This window comes from Thamnophis sirtalis, unplaced genomic scaffold (genome assembly GCF_051295495.1).
Source record: "Thamnophis sirtalis isolate CommonGarterSnake01/CBP01778 unplaced genomic scaffold, rThaSir2_p1.2 scaffold_6, whole genome shotgun sequence".
NCBI classification, from domain to species: domain Eukaryota; kingdom Metazoa; phylum Chordata; class Lepidosauria; order Squamata; family Natricidae; genus Thamnophis; species Thamnophis sirtalis.
The window spans coordinates 104797400-104820666 of record NW_028261386.1 but is presented as its reverse complement, the minus strand read 5'-3'; the positions used below and the strand labels follow the sequence as shown (position 1 = coordinate 104820666).

Genomic DNA, 23267 nt, shown 5'->3' with positions numbered 1-23267 from the left:
TGGAACAGATTAAAGGAAGCTAAAAGGGGGAAAAAAGGAAATCAAGGATGTTTACAAAGGAAGCAAAAAATCAATGCCACTATTAAATGCATGGTTGAGCATGATAAACTAAGTTATTGTATTAGACTTAGACATACCCAACTCTGAACAGGAGGCAAAGTGAAAACCACAAAGAAACACCGGATTTAACTTAGTCACAGCACACAGACAGAAAAAGACCGCAGAGAGCGTACATCTGTGTAGAAATGTCATTATTCCTGTGTAAAATACATGGTCTCAAAGGAACTCTGCTCCAAAGTAGTGTGGGCAAATTTTATGAAGCAGATACTGCATGTTGCTTTACTATAATGATGTGTACCAATAATGATGAATTACACCAACCAGCTTTGTGAGAGAGTTTCTTTTTGATTCACTTAAGTTATATATAGCAAAGAAATAAATTTGCTGCAAAATTACCAGGATTGCCCTATTTTGCCTGAGAAAACATTGTAACCGATGACATAATTTTAAAAAATGAGAATAATTTATAATAATCAGGAGGAGAGTAACCAGCTAAGTAGTATAGACAACTTCTGCTGGAGAGTTATAAAGATAAAGTAAAAATGAAACACATACTGTAAAGACCTATGCTTGTGTATGTGCTTTGTGCATGGAAGGGCAGAGCATTATTATTAGAAGATAGATTGTTTTGGATTTCTTTGCAGAGGTGATTTAATAGCAATGTGCCGTGCAGTGAGATGCAGTGATAAGAGTGCACAGCTAATGCAAATGCAGGATGGGTGCATACTTATTTGGCTGTAAAAATTGTCATTCCTCGGTACAAAGCTTGCTTCAGTGAACAAAAGAGCAAGGAGGACCATCATAAAGAAAGTGAAATAAAGTAGGCAAAGAGCAAGAGAGAGAATCAGTAGCAGAGACTGGCAACAAAAGGGAAATTGCCCCCAAAATAAGCAAGGTAGGGCAGAGAAAATCCTTAAACAATGCTTTTTAGCCAGTCTTTTTTTAATCATACCACTTTGAGTTTCATAAGGGCCTCATAATCCCCCAGCCCTTTCTTAATATTGATACGCAATGAGTCCTGAACCTGTAGGGCATTTTGCTGTTTCTAGTTTATGCAAGGATTCATATTCATGAATACTTATTTCTCCTATAATATTTAGAATAAAAATAAAATTATGTTATTATAAAGCACCCATGGATTTGGAAACAGAATTAGTTAAAGATTGTATGGTAAAGTGGGCTCAAAACATTGAAGAACCAATAATGCTGGATACATGGGAAAGAATATGGGTAAGAAATGTGAAATTTACACAAGCTCAAAATCTGAGAGAAAATTTTTATAAGATGTTCTATAGATGGCATTTAGATCCTAAAAAGTTGGCTTCTATGTATCCGAATGTACAGCCTAAATGTTGGAGGTGTGGTTCTCTCGATGCTACATATTTTCATATATGGTGGACCTGTCAAAAGGTTAAGGCATTTTGGATAAAAATATGGTGGATCATGCAAAATATCTTTAAAAGAAGGATAAAGTTTACTCAGTTATTTTTCCTAGGTATATGTACTGACTTTACAGTGGTAGAGACTAACTTGGTTCTGCACCTAATAACGGCAGCAAGACCGGGGGGAGGGGGATATATACTATGTGTTAGATTTCAATGTAATGCAATTTCACATGTATACTGTTTCTCTTTAATTTTTCTGTAAAAATAGGACAAGCTGAATACATTGACATATAGTAGAAATACACCAAGGGGAGGAGGAGTGGGATAGAAGAAAGAGGGGTAGAGAGGGCGAGAGAGAGGATGGGAGGGAGGGTGAGAAGGAAGGGAGGGAGTGGATTGGGAGAGAGGAGTGGTAGAGGGGGAGGGGAAGTAGGGTAGAGGGGAATGATGGAGGGAAGATAGAAAGTTGGAGAGGGGCGGAAGAAAGAGGTGTATGGAGAGTGGAAGAGGTATATTGGGTTTCTATTTTGGGGGGTATTGTTGACAAGAGGAATTGCTGTGATTATTGTTTAATGTTGTATGGCCCCGGCTATGCACAGTATATATGTGACTGTATGAAAATGAAAAATGGAAAATAAAACATTTTAATACGATAAAGCACCCATGTAAGCTTAATAATATGCTGCATAATGTGATTTGTAAATGCAACATTTCTAATGAAGGTAATATTCCATAATTACAATGTTAGTTCCTAGACTCTAACATGTTAGTTTTATTCCCAGTCTTAAACAGTTGTTCTTCATAAGGATAGGACAATACCCTAAATGCACAAAATGGAAACTAGAAAGTTGACTTGAAAAATGCTTTACAGTCCATTATCCAAACTTGACTACAGTATAATTTTAGACTAAACTGTTATTAATGCTTGCATTATATTTTAAAGTAGGTCCAAGTGATCTCCAAGATCATCGCAAAACAGCAACAGCAATACAAAGCCCAACAGATCCTGGATGGGAGATCAAGTGTAATATTAAGATAAGAAGGAAGAAAATGAGTAAATCTTATGAAGCAGTGACAAATGTTGCCAAGAAAACCTGTCAATAAATCAAACTTTACTGGATGAAACCTTTGTCTTCAAGATCACAAAACACAAGCATTCTATCTTAATATGAATTATGATATATCCTCTCATATTCTTTGCACATGCCTTTAAAAATTCTGATTGTAGCCTGAGGTTCCAGGAGATTGAAGAGATATTCTGAGAAAATAAATGATAGTCACATACCCCTTGATGTGAAATAGGCAGCAGTGGGTTTTTTTTAGGTACAATAATAATATAAAACAGCTGCATTTCTACTTTACTGTTTGTAAGCTTTCAAACACGCTTTTCAATCAAAGCACTCCTCAAAATCTTTGCAACGTTTAAAAATGTTAAAGTGATTTAATACTATCAAACTAGAAGAACAGACAGAAGAGCCAAATATAGATTTCAAGCATCACATTACACAAGCACATTAAAAAGTTAGTTTTGCAAAGCCATTTAGGCTTGTGAAAGACAGAAAAACTGCTTTGACCTTTTCTTCACGCCAGTGGCATTCAATTTAATTGATTATCTACATATACAGGGGTAACAATCATGTTAATTACCCAGGGGGTTTAAAGCAATCAAGTTACTGACGAAGTAACAAGACTGGCACATATGTATGCATCCAGACAGTCTCTATCCCTGTCCCTCATTTAGATAGAGCTGTGCAGTGTGTTTTATAGGAGAATCATCTCTGCAGCTGTCCCATAAGCAGGCAAGGAATTATTCCTGTTAAGTTTACATATAGCTGAAAATTCAAAACCTATGTGGGAAATAACTTTGCAACAGATGCAGAGCAAACACTATCAGTTTTATGCAAAAATTTAAAATACTTGAAATCACAGGAAAACAGTATCAGCTCTGCACTTTGCTGCAAGCCTGAAGTAATTCAACATTAGTTAAACCAAAAGATAAATGGCACCTCCAATAATTAGCATTTATTATTAGTGAATTGAGAGAATTAGTGGAGATGTAAAGGGGCAGGGACCTTCTGAATATGACTATTTTTTTGAAAGCATCAAGAAGGTATGCAGCTGAGAAAATCCATGCAGAAAGGGGAAAAATTAAGATGAAAGTAGAATAAAAGTAGAATGACTGCAGGGAGAGAAGTATGAGTTGCATAAAAAAAATTAAAGACAAATTAATCTTCCAACAGAATGAATGGAAAGTAAGATACAAGGAGGGAGATTATGGAAGCCAACTGTCACTGAGTGTGGAGTTGCAGACTGACAGAAAAGTATGTGGATTTAACCAATAGGAAATATTTTAAAAATTGTGACATGATTTAATGAAAAATGTTGATGAAAACAAAGGCATATACAAGAACAATAATTGGGGGGGGGAATGATGAGTGTGTAATGTATACAGAAGGGGAACGGAATGTAATAAAAATGGAACAATTAAGTAAGGCAGGGACAATGCAGTCTTACTAGTGATTTCCTATTCCTTGTGGACACTCACAGAAGTACTCCTTCTACTGTTCCAGTAAGCAAGACCAAAACTTTTATTTTGTAGCTCTACATGATTTTACAGAGCAACCTCTCAGCCAATTAAGTGTCCGGTAATATTACAAAAAAAAAAAGGGATGCGGTGGCTTGGTGGCTAAGACGTTGAGCTTATCGATCAGTTCGGCGGTTCAAATTCCTAGCACCGTGTAATGGAGTGAGCTCCTGTTACTTGTCCCAGCTTCTGCCAACCTAGCAGTTCGAAAGCATATAAAAATGCAAGTAGAAAAATAGGGACCTCTTTGGTGGGAAGGCAATAGTGTTCTGTGTGCTTTTGGGGTTTAGTCATGCCAGCCACATGGCCATGGAGACTTCTTCGGACAGCGCTGGCTCTTCAGATTTGACACAGAGATGAGCACCGCCCCCTAGAGTCGGGAACAACTAGTACAAACGTTCCAGGGGAACTTTTACCTTTAATATTACAAAGAGTTTCATATCATTAATACAAGTAGATGTAAAGACAAATTACTCCAGAGCCAAATCTTTCCTTAGTATAACAATGCTTTGTATTCACCAAGAGAGGAAAGATCGATAAATCCTTTATCTGTGGTATGAAAAGCAATTTTAAAATAAGAGTATAGCATTTTTTACGGTGTCCGGTGGCTCAGCAATGAAATAAGAAGCTATCCTTGTCAGCTGGAAAGCTGATAGCCTGGGTTCAAGATCCAAATGCCACACAATGGAGAGGGCTCCTGTTCCTGCCCACCTAGCAGTTTGAAAGAACACAAATGTGAGTAGGTAAATAGGTTGGATTGGAAGATAACAGAGTTCTGTGCGCCTTGGCATATAATTATGCTGGCCACATGACTGCGGAAATGTGTTTGGATAACGTTGGCTCCCTCAGCTAAGAATCAGAGATGATTGCACGTACAGTAGAATCAGACATGACTGGACTAGGGAAACCTTTACTTTTATGGCATTTTAAAAAGAAGTCTGTTATTGTAGGGTAGTGGTATCAAACTTTCAACACCACAGCAGCATCACATGATGTATCACAACTCCCCCCCCTTTGCTAAACTGGGCATGGCCGTGGCCAGTGCATGATGCACCCAGCCCGCGAGCCATGAGTTTGACAGCCCTGGTGTAGGGCATCCTCCATGTTGGTAGTGAGCAGTGCATCACCAACAAAATGCAAACTGTGCCCTGAGGAAGCCTGCAAATGAGTGATTATTTGTTGTAGGGCTTGTCAACTGTCAGCCTTTTGAGCACATCAGATTAAGCAATCAAAGTTATGAATACTAATACATTTCTGCCTCAGTCTTTTTTCTGACTATTGTTTCGGTTATGGTTACAGATCTTCTTCCTGTTCCTCAAGGTTATTCTTACTACCCATTACATCAGGTGAAGCAAGCTTTGGGTGAAGCTGTTAAATGTGTAATGCATCAGAAACAAGAGTAAGGGAAATAAGTTGCCCTGAATGGTAGTATTAATGCAAAAAGTAGTTGAGGTTTGCCATGCTCATTCTCCAGGGAGCCATCTTGGGTCTGGATAAAATTGGCCTCCCTGTCGAAAGAGGTCAGGGCTGATGGGAAGAACCCAAGGAGAACTTTATGGTCACAGCTGCTTCAGTTATGAGAATCAAGGTTTTCTGGTCAACTGGAAACTATCAATGTCTTCACACTTTTCCATTTGCACTTGCTACAAAATGAGAGATTGCCAGAGAGGTCATAGGAAAGTTAAAGACCCTTACATCATGTAGATATTCAGGCAAGTCTTTTTCCATAGGGATCAGGGTAATGAATTCACAGAATTTGCTGGCTTACAGTCTGAAGGATTCTATGAAGGATTCTATTCCAGGATTATCTTGGAATACCTTTGGATCTAGGGTTCAATTTCCAAGATCCATGCTCCCGAAAGAGACAGAATATGATTTGTGTATGTCTAGGAAATGTACACCTTATCAACAATTTGCTACTTTGATTGCTAAAGCACTGACTTCACGAGTCATCTTTAAAATAATGTAATCATTAGGATATTTGGGAAAGTCATTTCTATGTCTCTAAATCAAGGAAACTACTAGAGTAGTTCCTTTAAAGTTTTTGGCATGGCCTGAAACAAACTATGCTAATGTTTGGCTGTATTCTTAATGAATCTGTTCGGTTTATCAAGGAAGGGGTTATTTGCTTCTGTGTCTGAAGCTACAAGACCTATTTCAGCTACCCAAAATGCAAGAATGACTGGGTGGCGACAGGATTGTGCTTCCTGAGTGGATTTTATGGATTTAGGAAAATTAAATTGCTCTGATAAAACAACCTCACAGAGTTCACAGTAGCCTTTTCTACCTCTAATGCAACCTCTCCTTGCTTCTCTCCTTTAGTTCTTTCTTCCCTATTTAAATGCCTAGGCGCGCGAGAGAGTCATTGGGTGAAACGGAATCCGAGGAAGCCTGGCTCAACATTCCAGGAGATTCCCTTCTTGAGTATGAAAGCCTCTTTGGGAAGTCTGAAAATAAAAGCAAAGAGGAAGTGCACTAACACTTTTGTTATAGTCATTTATAAAAGTTGTGTCCCCACTGAGTTCTGAATAGGGTGAGGCTTTCCTCTCCTGGAATTCTGCAAAATGACAAATGCCATATGTTTGACAAAAGCAAAGTCAGACAGCAGCCACAGGTTCTCATAAAAAGTGCCATATGTTTCTGTGTAAATTTTGGGATCCAAGTGAAGAAGGGAAAAATCAGGCAAGAGAGTGAATTATTCCACATTTCATGTGTTAATTCCTGGTAAGGAGAAGGGAGCTATGGAAGGGAATGGGAAATGCAGACTGGCAAGGTAGTGAACTGAAGGAATGACAACAAGGCTGGGAAGGAAACAGAAAGATTGGACAGGTTATATGTCAGAGCAGTGGTTGGCAAGAGCCACTGACTGAGTGGGTGAAACAATAAGATATGGTCTATGTGCAGCAATGGCAATTCATTTTCCATAGCCATTTTCCATAGCCTCCTCCAGTCTCAATCCTTCCTTGCTTACTAAGCAACTAGATAAAACAGGGACACTCAACAGTCTTTATTATGGTGCCTTCCTCACAGCTTTTCTTCCTCTAAGAAAGAGCATCTCTGTAGTTAACCATTCGGAGAGGAAAGTAAAAAGACAGGGTATTTGGATTTAATGGACTCCCTGCCCACTACATTAAATCAATGTACTGTAAATAAATAAGGAAATGATAAATTTCAAGAAATGTGTCTGCAAAGGGATTACTATTATGGGATTATTCAAGCCCATTTAATTGAATGTGCTTTTCTGGGGTTTGCTTCATCTGAAGTCAGCAAACTGGTTGATAATCAGTTCTAAAATTCCATTTTTTCACTAAGTACATGAATTATGTAAGAGATTAAATAAGGAAGAAAAGGAAATAAAGAAAAAAAACACGAAGGCAGTGGGATAGGAATGCATTTATCACAAAATATATATATTTCCCATAAATTCCAAACTTATTAGCAGGTCTGAATATTCAATAATGCATAAAAATATTCAAATATATCCTGCAATTAAGGCAATAATAAGTTTTAGCAGCGTGGATGTACCCTGCATTTAATCTTTTAATATCGGTGGCATTCACATAAAGCATATTGCAGAACAGTGTGAAACTTATTATGGCAATTGTCTATCCTAGCTTGAGGCATAAAGCCCATTTATGTAAAAATAAAATGAGTGTTCCTCCAACTTTACAGAAATAAAGCTGGAGGAAATCACATGTAGTTTTCAAACATATACCTTGAGTGGCATATGGAAAAAATGAATTGACAGACAAAAATAGCAGTTTTTCATTTACTTACTCTCAGGTTCAAATCTGTAGCAAGAGAGTCAAAAGTGTGACTCCAATAAAAGCATTTGTTGCTGATTTTGGATGAGATGGCAATGGATAACACCATGGAGGTGAAAAGGTCAATTTACTTCATCTTGCCTCCTGTTGCCCAACAGATTACTTCTTAGCATACACTGTATTTCAGTAAATAACCATGCCCCACTAATACCCTGTCTTGGAGCCTGCTTTCATTTCAAATGATGCTTTTAAAATATCACTTGAAAATGTAAACTACACCCACATTATCCACTAAACAAATTTATTCAGTGAGTACACTTGAAAACTACTGGACAAAAATAAACACAAACCCTACTTGGATTAATGCCAAGGTACTTTAAGTCACAGTCCAGTCTAGCAAAAACAAAGAATAAATATTAAAAGAATCAAACTAATTAAAAAAACTAGAACAAAAAGTAGTCATGGCCTGTCAGTCCAAGTTTTCTAAATAAAACCATTTCAATGTGCTTTTCTTACAGAATCAAAAATAACTATTCTTAACTCCTAACTGAACTGAGTTTTCATGGTGATGTAATCAATTTGCTTTTTTTGAAGCAAGCCTTTATTATATACCCATGCCTTAGATTTTAGCCCCAAGTATTTTATAAAAGCCATAGCACAGTACATACAAGCTGGTTTGACAAATTAAATTTTCCAGTGCATTCCTGGCCTGAAGGCTTTGCTAGATTTCTTTCAGATTCAAAAGAAATTAAAAAGAGGAAAATATTGCTAATGTTTTAATGGCCAACTTTGTAAAATTATAGTTTACAATATACCAAATTAAACTAAAAATGGTTGAAAAAATAGATTTGAAAATAGAGTCATGGTGGCGCAGTGGTTAGAATGCAGTATTGCAGGCCAGCTCACTGCTCACTGCCAGGAATTTCATCCTGACCGACTCAAGGTTTACTCAGCCTTCCATATTTCCGAGGTCAGTAAAATGAGGACCCAGATTATTGGGGGCAATATGTTGACTCTGTAAACCGCTTAGAGAGGGCTGTAAAGCACTATGAAGCGGTATATAATAGTTGCTAATTAACGGCAAACACCCCTATTGTAAAATGAAAATTGCTTACCACAAGTTTCCCCCCTGAAAATGCAACAAGCTTTCATTCACCACATTTTTTCGGTGCTTTCTTTAAGACAGAATCTGCAAAAAAAGAAAAGACTTGCTCAGTTATGTCTTTCCATATTGATGGAACACAAACAATCCTAACGTTCTGGCATTTCTCATAAATTGTCTTCTTAAAAAACTACTGACATAAATTTACTATGGGCAATACTGGAGATGGGATATTCGGCCAGTTTTCTTTTACAAATCTTAATATGATAAACTTGCAGATAATGAGAGTTCCAAACTTTATTAGCTAAGCAAAGGGCTATCATAGAGTTTTCAACATACTGAAATTTCAATAAAAAAATTGAAAACATTTACCAATTATCAAATGTACTCAATTGCACAATGAAGCAAAATGTTCCCATAGAATAATGAACTCTAATTGCGTGCTAGATACACAAATAAAAGCCCACAGGACTTATTTTAATTGCATTTTAATTAATTCTCTATTTTATTTTTTAACTTCTGACAATTTTCCCTGATTATAGATTCATTAAATAAAGTGTCATTAATTTTTTTTCCAAAAGGAACTGTTATTAAGCCGGTTTTAAGCTGTATTAATATTGAGTTACTTCAAAGTTGTTTAGCATAGCTTCCTGGGTTGTTGGTTGAAGATGCATGAAAACAATATATGTTCATACAATATGACCATGGAAACTTGTCTCACTAATCATACCTGCTTGACCGTAAACTTTAAAATTTATGATTTTCAAATCCATCCAAATTCTTAATATTTTATTCTCTCACACCTTTAAAAACATATATATTGCTATCACTATTTTATAGAACTCCACAGGTTTATTGTGAATCAACGTTTATTGTAAACAGTTTGGATAATTTGAAAATAAGAAGGCTAATGTTAACGGTTTGCTGATGCTAAGAAAATCTTTCTGTTAGCTATCCCAATTCTTTCATTAAGCTAAATATAGAACAAAATACCTTACAGTACAGACAATTTATACTGACAAAATAATTTTTATATTAATTATTGGAGAGAAAAAGCACGTGTAAGATTCTGATTAAAAAAAACCAAAAAAGTATATCCTGACAAAAATAGAAAAAGAGATTTAATATTTTTTTCTGTAATGACTCTAAAGCTATTGTTTTGGCATCAACTTTGTAATAAAGTGTGATTTTGGAACTCTGGTGAATTAGCATTTGACTAAAAGCCACTTAGATTGCAGATTATGCCTTGATATATATTTTCCTGCCATAATCCAGTTGACTGTAATCACAGCTATTGTTCGTTAATGTTGGATGGCCAAGGATTATATTGATCTGTATACAGAATTTTTGTGTTTCAAATTTGGTACAGTGTATATCAAGTAAAAAAATTTCTCCAATTGAATTTATTTAATTTCCATATGAATCAAAGAGCATTCTGAACACAACACACAATGAATGTCATTATCTAAATTTTAATAATGCTTCACAACTCTTTCTTAAAGTTAGGTATAGGTAGGTGAAGGAATGGCAGAACCCGCGGGAAGGGTTAAAAGAGGGATCAGCCTAGAATCCCTACATTGCCACAAGTTAACAAAGTAAAATCTCCCTTGAATTCTGTTGACCCTTATCTAACCCCAAGCAGTTGAAAAGATTCTTTTGCATAGGCATGATTAATAATAAATCAGTTTAATTGGACCTTCACTTGTGGACCTGATTTTTAACACCTGTTAGGAGAAAATTCCAGAGGAGCTTGCTTTTCCTCTTAAGATCATCCTTGGTGTACTTCAGAGTTTGGTAGATGGATTATCTAGGTAAGGCATTTTTCTAGTGACAAATGTAGGTTAATTTTGGGGACAATAATTTATTTCATCAGTTTTATGAATGGTTTTAAATTTGTTAAATTCTCGGTTTTAAGAAACCATTTATCCTGTGCACTTTTTTCCAAAGTAAGTCTAAATGTGCTAGCTAACTTGTTAATATAAACAATGAAACTGGATGTTTAACAAATTGGATTCTGCAGCAGGCTACACATTTTTATCTAGAAGCTGAACATCTGTACCTATGTATCAATATATTTACCTCTGCTTAGATAACTTTGCTGTTCAGTTTATCCCAGATTAGACTAGTCAATTCAGAACTCATTTTGTAATATGCCAGAACAAAATAAGCATTAATAGAGTATGCAAAACCTCTTTTCAATAAAGCATTTGTGTTTATTAATTTAAGTATTAAATTTATATGCTACAAATATTGAAGAACCACAATTCAAGCAGTCTAAATTTAAAAAAAACTTTATTCTTTATGTTCCAGCTTAACTGACAATGATGTATTATTGTTTGAATTCATTTAGATTTCCTTTAATGCACAAAACTATAATTGAGAAAACAGAGGAAAAAATCATCTAAAATTTTCTTATATTTTATACTACAGTCCTTGAATTATAACCACAATTCAGCCCCATATTTCCACTGCTAGAGTTGTTTAGTGAATTTTGCCCCATTTTACAACCTTTCTTGCCACAACTGTTAACTGAATCACTACAGTTGTTAAGTTTGTAACACAGTTAAGTGAATCTGGCTTCCACATTTACTTTGCTTGTCAGAAGATTGGAAAAGGTGATCACATGACCCTGAGATCCTTCAACTGGCATAAATACGAGCTAGCTGCCAAGTAGCCAAATTTTTATCACATGACCATTGGGATGCTACAACAGTTGTGTGAAAAATAGTCACAAGTCCTTCAAACAGTCACTAAATGAATGGTTGTAAGTCAAGGATTTCTTGTAATCAAATTCAGCAATTTCATCATGAAATTAAAAACTGATGCATATGTACTTATAAGCTATGGACTGTCACTAAGTGGCAGAAAATATTGGTACTTTGTTACACAATACAATCTTCCTTTCTTTTTCTAAATCTTCTAAATTTGCTCTTACTCCACAGCAGAAGTTATTGGCAGACGATTATCTATCAGCCTTCAAACCAATATAATAACAAACGTATTGATTCCTGAGGCATGCAAAAAAACAACCACCATTATTTATATGTATTTATCTATTTTTCAATCTTAAATACAATTGGCTAGATAGGTAATGGTAAAGCAATTTACCATACAGTTAAACATTAACAATTAAGCATAAAACTAAAAAGAAATCCTTACACTTATACATTGCTTAAAGAAAATATTGAACCAGATTATAAAGCTAAGCAGTATCTTAATTTGATATCTGTATTATATTGCTACAAGTATAACTGATCATGGAGTCTAGTTTACAACAAAGATGCTTATATCAAGAATTCTCTCTCTCTCTCTTTTCATTGACAAATGGGCACCCTCTTCCCTAGATCTTAACTACTTTAATGGCAGATGAATATAATGGAGAAGTTGCTCCTTTAGTTAGCCAGGTCTACAATTGCTTTATATTTCCCAGAAGTGCATGAATCCTGCTAGAAAACAGCAATGCCAATTCAGGTAAGATCTTGAACTAAATGAAATGGTTCTTGGGAGTAGTTAATATGCATTCTGTTCAGTTTGTATTCAGGTCATATAAAGAGACATTTACAAAGGTCCTTTATTACAGCAACCCACAAGGAAACACTAGCTGTCTACTGTGAGGCTTCCCACCTGCTCTAAACAGGGTGGAGAGGGGAGGAAAGAGACTATACCCAAGTTTCCGGGAGGGGAAAAAAAAGCCCTCAAGCTTACATGTGCTCTGAAAACTGTACACCCACACCCACACACTACATAAAAAAATTAGTCTTTCCCATGTTGAAGTCATACTGAAGCATATGTATGATATGAAGTGCAATGCTGAATAGAGTCCATAGTTAAAATGTCACTTCTTCCAAAACTTCGCCAGCTGGTTTTAATCACACAAACTGTTGTCTGGCTCCTGCCAAACGATTGATCTCTGTTTGATCATAAGTTCATTTTTATCAAGAAGATTAATTCACTTGTTTAAATTTACAGCTGCTCTGTATGAATGCTTTATCAAGAAAAGGATGGATCTTTATAAAACAGCAAAGCTTGCTTGTATTACACAAGCAACAATGTTAAGTTTCCTTAGGAGCTTTTTCTTTGGGGTGTGTGCATGTGCTAAGACAGAATTGATGAGACATGTGTTCCCATTGAAATGGGCACACATATTACGTGACAGGCACATTCCAAGCATTTCGAATCCCAGAACAAGGCTCCTATTTATAGGATTCTTTCAATGAATGGACTTATGTTAAAACAGTGAGTTGTTTACAGCGATTTCAATAGACATGAACTGCGCTTGGTGACTGTTCTTTTTAAAGAAACTGAATTTCATATTTTTAAAAAATGTTCTGAATCCCAATATTTTATAAACTGCAAAGGCTTGTGCCATTGCATGTACCCACCACTTCCTATTATATAATAGACACAGAATCTCACTGTAGTCCTGGCACAACCAGAATGGTATTTAGACTAAAGAGAACCAGATGTTTATTTGCACACTATTATCAATTATACTCCATGCTGAGATTCATTGCTTACGATATTCTTCCCATTCTGGTGGTGTCTGGTGGAGCATTATGATCCCATGTAGTGTTGGATACCATGAAAGTGAAAATATATCCTATATCCAGAAGGCACCTGATTGAGCAAGACTGTAGTAGGAATGAGAAGACAAATGGAGAAAGGTAATATTGATTGCTAGGACTGTAATAAAACTATCACAAGATTCCACTATCTTTTATGTTCAAAATCTTTGCAAATACGGTAATAAATCTTTACACATTCAGGGCAAAATATTTTTCTGATAATATTTGACACAAATCCTACTAGATTGAATATCTGGGCAGCTTTCAAATCAAATCAATCTATAAATAAGGAAGCCATATTGCTTTCAATTTCAAGGGATAGTTTCAAATGAAGCTTCATCAAAAAACAAAGTACAACACAACTCTTTTCAGAAGAGTTATATGTCATTGCAGGGAATGTCATTCAGGTGTTTGGACTAAACAGTCACCAGTACACAGGACATGCTAACTCTCCTTTACTTCTCCTAAATAGGACAAGGAACTTGAAGATTTTGGAGAGATAATTGAGAAAGAATATGCTCAAACCTAGTTTAATAAAATAAAAAACAAGCAATGGGAGTAGGAAAGCTTTTACAGTTGAATATGACTTGGAAAGAACTAATGAACATTTAGGGAGTTTTCTTGAACTCTGCACTAATAGGTGAGGTTCAGTTGCAGTGACTAAGAACAGAGCCGAGGTGACGCAGTGGTTAAATGCAGCACTGCAGCCTACTCAGCTGACTACAGTTCTGCAGTTCGGCTGTTCAAATCTCACCGGCTCAGGGTTGACTCAGCCTTCCATCCTTCCGACGTGGGTAAAATGAGGACCGGGATTGTTGGGGGCAATATGCTGACTCTGTAAACCGCTTAGAGAGGGCTGAAAGCCCTATGAAGCGATATATAAGTCTAACTGCTATTGCTATTTAAAACGGTTTATACTGATATGCTATGGTGGTTGCAGCTCTACAACTCTAAGTGGAGTTTACCTTGGTTACTCACACGATAGCCTAAATTCAATAATTATTCCAAAAAATGAAGTTTTCTTCCTGGAGCTATCTTGTAGAGCCATGGGGAAGCAATGGCTAGAATGTAGTATTGCAGGCTAATTCTGCCGACTGCCAGCAGTTCGATCCTGACTGGCTCAAGGTTGACTCAGACTTCCATTCTTCAGAGGTAGGTAAAGTGAAGACAAGACCCAGATTGTTGCTGACTCTGTAAACCACTTAGAATGGACTTTAGAGCACCATGAAGAAATATATAAATCTAAGTACTATTGCTACTGTGGAAAAAATAAATGGAAAAGTCATCCAGTGCAGAACAAGGCTGTATGAGTAAAGAACTATTTCAAACACACTTGTTATGCAGAATAATTAAAAGCCAAACTCTGTGGTTGGAAAACTCAAAACAAATCCCTAGACATTACTGTTGATTTTTGATTACCATTGGATTAGGAATTCCCAAAAAGGAAAAGGAAAGCCAACCCAAATAAAGCAATAATATAAAAAGAAAGTAGATAAACTATTGAGATGTTCCTGGCCACACATGAAGCTGGCACAGTTTTTCAGAGCAAAGACTGGAACTGGAAAAGAAAGCTATCTTCTCCCACAAAACCAGATTTTAGAAGATTTTCTAGCCCTGCTCTTGGGAGTCAATAGAAAGGAAATACTGGCTTCAAAAATACTTTGCCTCCACTATAGAAAAAAAATGTTTATCTTCTGAAATGTTTCTTGGGGAGAATTGAGAAAAAAAAACCCTCCAGTTGACTGTGAGAATCCTTACGAAACCTAAAACAAACTGATTATTAATGTTGGATGTCAAACATCAAGTTTGTTTATGCAAATATGAAAAAACAACCCCAAGCAATCTTGTTACTAGATGGAATTCTGAACAGCTGCCGGCTTTTTTGCATTAATTAGACATGCAATTCTAGGTAAAAGAAATAAAAGGCTTAATTTAGTAAATGTAATTCAGTTTCAGATATTACTTTAAAGAAGATAAATCCAGTAATAATGTATAGTTCAATATGTTGATATGTAGCAAATGTTCCAGAAGATAAACTCTCAATAGCTTTATTGTGTACGAGGAATCTAATGCCAGCATGGTATTCATAGATTCTTCTTCTAAATAATTTCCTCAAAAAATATCAGAAAAAGTAACTGTGATTATTAGATGTTAAATTCTTACTTTTTCACAGTATTTTAATCCAGAGTTCAGTAGAATTAAAATAAATTTTGCCTTAGAGAAATTTACATCCAGTTAAATATATACAAGATTGCCCTATAAAAATGCAGATTATGAATTCAAAAGCTAACAAGTTTTTAAAACAGTATAATGTAGGTTCAAGTTCTATAGTGTTTAATTACTGCCAGTTGCCTAAAGAACAAAATACTTTGCAATGTTCAAATGTTTTTCTACTTTCTGTCATTCATAGAATTTTAAGAATTTTGATTGTTTTGTTTCTTTTAAAATCCAAATATTACAAACAAATGAAGGACAGGGACATTAACATTACTGTTAATATTATAGATTTTGGATCTTATTGCATTTGAAAAAAAACATATAGGCAAATACAAATATCATTTTGTATACAAAATCACTCTCTGATATTCTGCCAGATTCCCCAATCACTTTCTAATATGGCTAAAATAGAGAATTCAAACTGGAGGACATATAAACTCTCATCTAGTTATGAATAGTTGTAATACCACTGATTTGATTTAGTAGTTTCCATCCAATGATGTTCTCAAACAAACCTTGTATTTTTATCCATACATAAACAAGCTCTCATTGGAAATAAGTGAATCACTTATAATTATAATTAGGGGACTCTCCTCTCGCTAATATGCTAGCAGTCTAGTCCACAATGAAAAAGAGATGCTATGAGCACATAACCTTTTACTGTGAAGTCAAGATGTTGTGATAATTACACAAGAGAAAATAAAAGTAATTAAAAATAATGGGTTCCCCCCCCCCCACTTCTATATTGTTATGGTTCCACATGCAGTTTAAATATTGCGTTGATTTCCCCAAAAGAATATGAACATTTTATCTCTTAAAATGAAAATTTCTTTAAAACATATTCCTATTGTAACATTTCAATTTATATTATAGAGGTACAGCAAGACAGTGCCATGCCTGCATTACCCGGGTAAGATAAAGATCTGGGGCTGAAGGAGTTCATTTGTAATTATCTGTAAGCTAACATTCTTCAGGTGAAATGATTGCAAAAGCAGAAATAAGATATTCTTATAAAATCAAAACGTTCATCATTATGTGATCCATAGAACTTGCTTCATTCAGCTGAAACTCTTAAGATAACACTCATTTTTGTCCTTTATATGCTACAAATTCTATACAATATTTCTTGGAACAGAGATCCATTGATCAATCAGAAAACAGGTACATGATTATAGGAAAAGACACCAAGAAGTTGAGTTTCAGACAACGTTCTTAGCATCTTTAGTATCAACAGCTATCTTTTATCAAAGGATGCTGAGAGGTCAGTGACGTGCGGTAAGGTTTACGGTTGGTGAGGCAAGAGTGTGGTGGCGGCAAGAAGCAGCGTCCCCGCCGCTGTCCCCAACAGAGGTGTCTTGCGTTTATGTCTGCCATGGATGCGAGACGCCTCTGTCGGACACAGCGGCAGGGACGGAGGAGGCGGGGTGCGAAGCAGTGGAGTGCAGTGGCAGCAAGAAGCAGCGTCCCCGCCACTGTCCCCGACGGAGGCATCTCATGTTTATGTCCGCCATAGATGCGAGATGCCTCTGTCGGACATAGCAGCGGGGATGGAGGAGGCGGGGTGTGAGGCGGCAGCTGGCGAAGAAAGGGGAGAGGAGGAGGAGGAAAGGGAGAGGGGAGCAGGACGGGGCTCCCGGAGGGGGGAGAGGAAAAAGGGAAGGGGGCACAGCAGGCAAAAGAAAGAAAGCGCCAGCCCACCAGCAGAGGTGGGTAAAAGACCTGCCTCTGCTGGCGGGCTGCCCCTCTCTTCTCAAACAAGCTGCCCTCCCTGCCTCTCCCCCTTCCCTCTCTTCTCAAACAAACTCTCTCTCAAATTGAGAGTTTGAGTGAAGTGAAGAAACAAACACACACACACACACACACACAAATTACTCACAATAAAAGATTACCGTATATACTCGAGTATAGGCCGACCCGAATATAAGCCGAGGCACCTAATTTTACCACAAAAAACTGGAAAAGTTATTGACTCGAGTATAAGCCTAGGGTGGGAAATGCAGCAGCTACCGGTAATGATGTCCCGTGCAGCCGCGGGAGCGATGTCCCGCCTCCTATGACACACGGCACAGTGATTCCTATCATTGGATCACTGTACCAGAGGAGGTGGGACATCGCTATGTGGCTGCTTGCCATAACAAGGAGGAGGTGGGACATCGTTGCAGAGAGGCAGGAGGGGGAGGAAGGGGAATCGTAAGACAGCCCTGCATTACATTAGAACGTGAGGAGGGGGGATGGTGCAGTGCGCGCTGCGCGGCAAACTGACACAGAGGGAGGGGAAACTCACAGGGGCGCCGGGCCATTCATGAGCGTCATCGGGCAAATTTTTCACTGACTCGAGTATAAGCCGAGGCGGCTTTTTTCAGCCCAAAAAGTGGGCTGAAAAACTCAGCTTATACTTGAGTATATACGGTACTTACAAATTACAATAATTTTGAATTCCTCCCCCTCCCTCTGTCTGACCCACATACCTTTTCCAGCTGTGTCACAGATGATTTCAACTCTCCTCTTGTCTGCCATGATGAAAATGTAAAAAATGTAAAAAGAAAAATGCAAGGTCAGGCTGGGATAGTTGCTCCTAGAGTCACCATGTGGATGACTCTGCTTAACTGTTTAAAAAAAGCCTCTAAAAAATGTGCCCTCTGCAGGAGGCGAGAGAACCAGGTGCCTCCTTTGCATAAGGAATTTTTCGCCTTTTAACCCTTGCTTAACTCTGCTCAAGTGATCATAAAGATAGATTAAAGGAGGTACGTGGTTCTCTCGCCTCCTCCTGCAGTTAAGCATTAAGCAGAGTCATCCACTGTGACTCTGGCAGCAACTACCTCAGCCTTTTTCTTTTTAATTTTTTTTCTTTTCATCATGACAGTGTGAGGCCCTGCCTCCCCTGCCTCCCCTGCCTGAACGTCCCTATGAGAGGTAGTATATTAATGGGGAGAAGGTCTAAAAGTCCTTGTATGAGAAAGTATGTATGCTTTTGTGAAATGCAAAGCTCAAGTTACATAAACAAACAACTGAGCAGCACAGAAAATAGGAAGAAGTATCAACATTAGGACCAATGCTGATCTTAACAACTCTTTTCTCTTTAGATAACTGTAGATAATATTAAATTGTCAACTACAGGTAGCCCACAACTTATGTCCACAATTAGGACCACAATTTCCAATGCTAAGCAAGATGGTTGTTGAGAGTCATGCCCAATATTATGACCTTTTTGCCATGGTTGTTAAGCTGCAGTTTAAGTGAGTCATGGAGTCATTAAATGCACTTGGCTTCTCCCATTGACTTTGCTTGCTGGAAGCCAGCTGGCAAGATTGCAAATGGCAACCACATGATGGGAATGGGAATCACGATTCCAGGATGCTGCAACCCTCATAAATACATGCCAGTTGCCAAGTGCCCAAATATTGATCATGTTGATCACGTGATCATAGGGATGCTGCAATGGCTGTAAGATCTAGGACCAGCTGCAAGTCACTGTAATACCGAACTGTCACTAAACAAATGATTTTAAGCCGAGGAGTACCTATATATTAATTGTAACCAGTTTTTTGTGTGCTAAATCATAATTTACAGCCATAATTTGCAAAAAAAATTCTTTCCAAATCAGACAATGTGATTGTCTGGATTTGTTTTCTCATTTTATCTCTCATAGTTGAGGTCTACCTATGATGTCAATTACAGGCCTCTCTCATCTTTTAAGTGGGAGAACTTGCACAATTGGTGGCTGACTAAATACTTTTTTGCCCCACTGTATTATGCATGTCATCAACACAAATTCTTATGCCATGTTTCAATAGTGAGACCTGGATAACTACACCGATTGCAGGAAATGTTAAAAAGATAACACATGTTTGTCACACAACTAGCAACATTTCCCGCTACTTATAGCAAAACAGAAAATACAGCCGTTGCAACTTTGAGGTTTTTCCTATCTATCATAAAGACCATTTTCTCTGCAACTGTTTTCCTGTTGCTACCAAAAACTGCATTTCTCAACATACTACAGCTCCCACTCAAACATATGCAATTCAAGACTGATTTACTAGCTATCAAAATACTCTTTCACATTGTAGAATTTCTGCTATTTTATATACTTTGCTTTGGCTTTCTAAATGCAGGAACTGCCTTTATGCTTTTATTAGCATGTTAGATATATTACTAAATTGCATTCAATGTTAGCTTTACATGCAGGGGAAGCCATGAATGCACATCTGCCTATGGCGAGACAAAGTGCTTGGGTTTTGGACAGGATCCAACAATTCTGATACCAAGTAATTTAACTGCTCATTTCTATAGCTGAAACATCAGTTCAGAGAAAGTCACAGCTGTTGCTTCATCACATCCCAGACTTCACGGGCAGCTGTCAGGTCCCATAAATTCATATCTTGTTTTTAGCAGGAGTATTTGAGAAATTCCATACACTATGAATTTATTTTTAATTTTAGGAACTTAAGAGTATGTGAACTGATGGGGATGATCAAACTACGTTCCCCAGCAAGTTAATGTACCATTTCAAATCTTATCTGATCTAGAGACTACTAGAAATTTAAATTTGATTGAAGAAAAAAATCGCAGTGCAAAAAAAGATAAATATATCTGTGCATAAATGTTTGCAATGCATCGGTGTTTCATAAATACAGTATGCATAATTACTATATATAATTTAATGAATTTTTACATGAATGGATTTGTAAGGACTCGTAGGAGAGCAATGCTATTTGACTGATAACCTTTCAATGCAGGCTGCTTAGTAGGCTTTTTAAATGCCTCAGTGAGCTCATTGAGGAAGGAAAAAGCCATTTGCTTCTCCTCCTCCAGAGCTCATTGTATTTCCATTCTGCCTGCCAGTGTGAAAATCAAAGCCAGAGGAATGATGAGGCACTGTGTCCTTCTACCAAAAGCTTACTCATTCATCGAAGGACACATGCACTCACCACACGCGAATCCTTGGTTGATTATTGCTTTGAGGCAAATTGTCAAATCTGAGCTGAACAATTTTCAATGTATTTGGTTGAAATAGGAAAAAACACTGAAAAGATAAATGTATTCAGACTTAATCTTAACTGAAGTTAAGTAGTTCTTATCTAAGAATTAGAATTATTATAATGTGCAGAGTTAACAGAAAAGTAACAGAAGTTAACAGAAGATGAGAAGAAGACCTGGAAGTCTATTTCTCCATGTCTTAAAAGAGTGGAAAGAAAATAAATTAACACAGACAAAAATTATGAGTTAATCCAGAGTGGCTAGCTGAAATCAATTTCAAAAACTTTTCCTCAACAGCATTCATGTTCATACAATTACATTTGTGATATGTGGATTTAAACATACACACATATGCACACATATATATCTCCCTCCCAACAGAGAAAAATCATCAAATAAATAAATAAAATAAAAGCAGGGACCAAGCAATAACAAAAACAATTTAATAGCATCTGATTAAGTGTAATCTGTAAAGTAATGTGCCACTTTATAAGATCTATTAGTTCCCTCATTTGCAAAGGCCACTTATTGTCTCAGAACAAATCAAGTAAATTCATCTATGCATCCATTTACCCCCCTCCCTCATTTTTTATTTTATTTGGCCATTTATATCCTGCCTTTTATTATTTCTACAAACAACTCAAGATGGTAAAGATATCTTACACACATTCCTCTTCCTATTTTTCCTAGAGTCACCACCTTCTGAGGTGAGTTGGATTAGAGAGAGTGACTGGCCCAAGGTTAGCCAGTTGGCTTTTATGGCTAAGACAGGGCTTGAACCCAAGAGTTTCTTGCTTGCTAGCCTGGTGCCTTAACCACTAGATCAGGGGTGTCAAACTTGCTTTGCCATGGCAGTGTCACTTGATGTATTGGGACTTTCCCCCCTTCGCTAAACCGGATGTGGGCGTGGCCAGCATATGACGCATCCAGCCCACGGGCTGCGAGTTTGATAGCCCTGCACTAGACCTAACTGATGTTCATTTCTGCATAAACAGCAAAAGAGAAGAAAGAGGATGGAAATACAATGAAATGGAAACAAAAGTGGACAGAAAACATCACAGGGCAAAAAAAGAAACCTGTGTAAGTTTCCAAAAAGAACCAAAACTCAGTAAGAAGAGAGATGGGTATTTAGGCTAATCTTCCATTTTTCAGCAGTCAGGATTGTCTTATTGTAGACAAAATACTTAAATATTAAACCTACTGCAGGATCTATTGTAAATTCCTCTTGCCTTTGTTTCCAGCAGTTCCTTCTATTCTTATCATAAATGCGTGCTCTCTCTCTCTCTCTCTCCCTCCCTCCCTCTCTCTTTCAATTAATAGGCAATTATTGAGGGGAGGATGATCTCCTACTCATGAAAACCAATTCTTAACCGTACTTAGTGAAACAGAAAGTTCTACCCAGAGAAAACGGCTATGGAGCAAAATACAGATGTTAATAGTCTGTTAAAGGAAAGATTACGCTGTACTATTATAGTTTAGCATAATCTTTATAATGAAACAACTGAGTCACTTTGTTTTACTAAATTTAAAAATCAAATTCACTTTACAAGTGTTTTAAAGTTTATTCAAATAAGCCAAGATAAGTTTGCTTCTTGGTATATTTATTTGCACTTGAAGAAAAGCCTTCTGCATCCTATATCCCATATGAGACAAGGCATTTTAAACATCAGCTTTTTCCCTACTTGATTTTGTTGTTAGAACTTAGAACCTTGGCAAAATAATTCAGAACAGAGATCTAAGGAAAGCACCCAAAAAAACAAAATTTGAAAAAGGATTGCTTCATAAATTTTTAGTTAAACATAGTGAACTTCAATCCCACTCACATTAATTTTACAGTATCTAAGAACTGTGTAAATTACTTCTATGTAAACACTGTATGTAATATATAAAATTCATTCCAAAAAGCACATTTTGATCTTGCCAAAAGAAAAAGTTTACTGAATCTTCAATTCAGCAGCATCAGTACAGTGCCACAAAGGTGCGGTGCAAAAATAACAAAAAACATAAGGTTGTCATGGTGCAAATCCCATTCTCATATAGTTGTATTCCCACATCAAACACAACTATGTAAGCTGCAATATTTGTGTCATAATAACATGATGTATATCTTCTCACTGGTCTTTCTTACAATCTTAATTAATGTGACTTGTATGGGAAAACAAGAATATTCTATTTGAGCTTTAGTAAATTTTATTTTGAATTTTTAATAGAGTTTCTTCCTTCCAACTAGCCGATATTTTGTTTTGCACTGTACTGTATAATGCAAAGAGTATTGGTCCAATAAACCAAGATAAATGTCAACCTATTTCATTAAGAAGTACTAGAGCCCCTATCTTGTCCTCATAACGCACCTTGAGTGTGAAGACCATCCTAAAAACCTTAAATTTTCAAGCAGAAACATTGCTGTCCTGGCACATACATTTCCCACAAACAATAGTTGATTGCATCAACTAAGCTCATGATGGCAAACCTATGTCATGCATGCCAGAGGTGGCATGCAGAGCCCTCTCTGTGGGATTGCGGGCCGGCCACCTGGTCTTTGGGTTTCCGGCGCACATGCCAGGTAGTCTTTGCACATAACGCAGCACTGGAAATCCAAAGATCAGGTGC

At 36.9% G+C, this 23267-nt stretch overlaps 1 protein-coding gene across 10 annotated transcripts in view; it reads right to left on the bottom strand.

Annotated features, from left to right (window-relative positions):
* The window catches only part of FYN (FYN proto-oncogene, Src family tyrosine kinase), a 126667-nt gene that overhangs the window by 55656 nt on the left and 47744 nt on the right, over positions 1 to 23267 (bottom strand). For 9 of the 10 annotated variants that reach the window (XM_087718634.1, XM_087718633.1, XM_087718635.1 and 6 more), the window contains one exon: positions 8909 to 8982. The gene's annotated coding sequence lies outside the window, so the exon portion shown is untranslated. Of the gene's footprint in view, positions 1 to 8908; positions 8983 to 13413; positions 13439 to 23267 lie in introns of those variants that run through there. The other variant, XM_087718629.1, reaches the window with a different exon arrangement.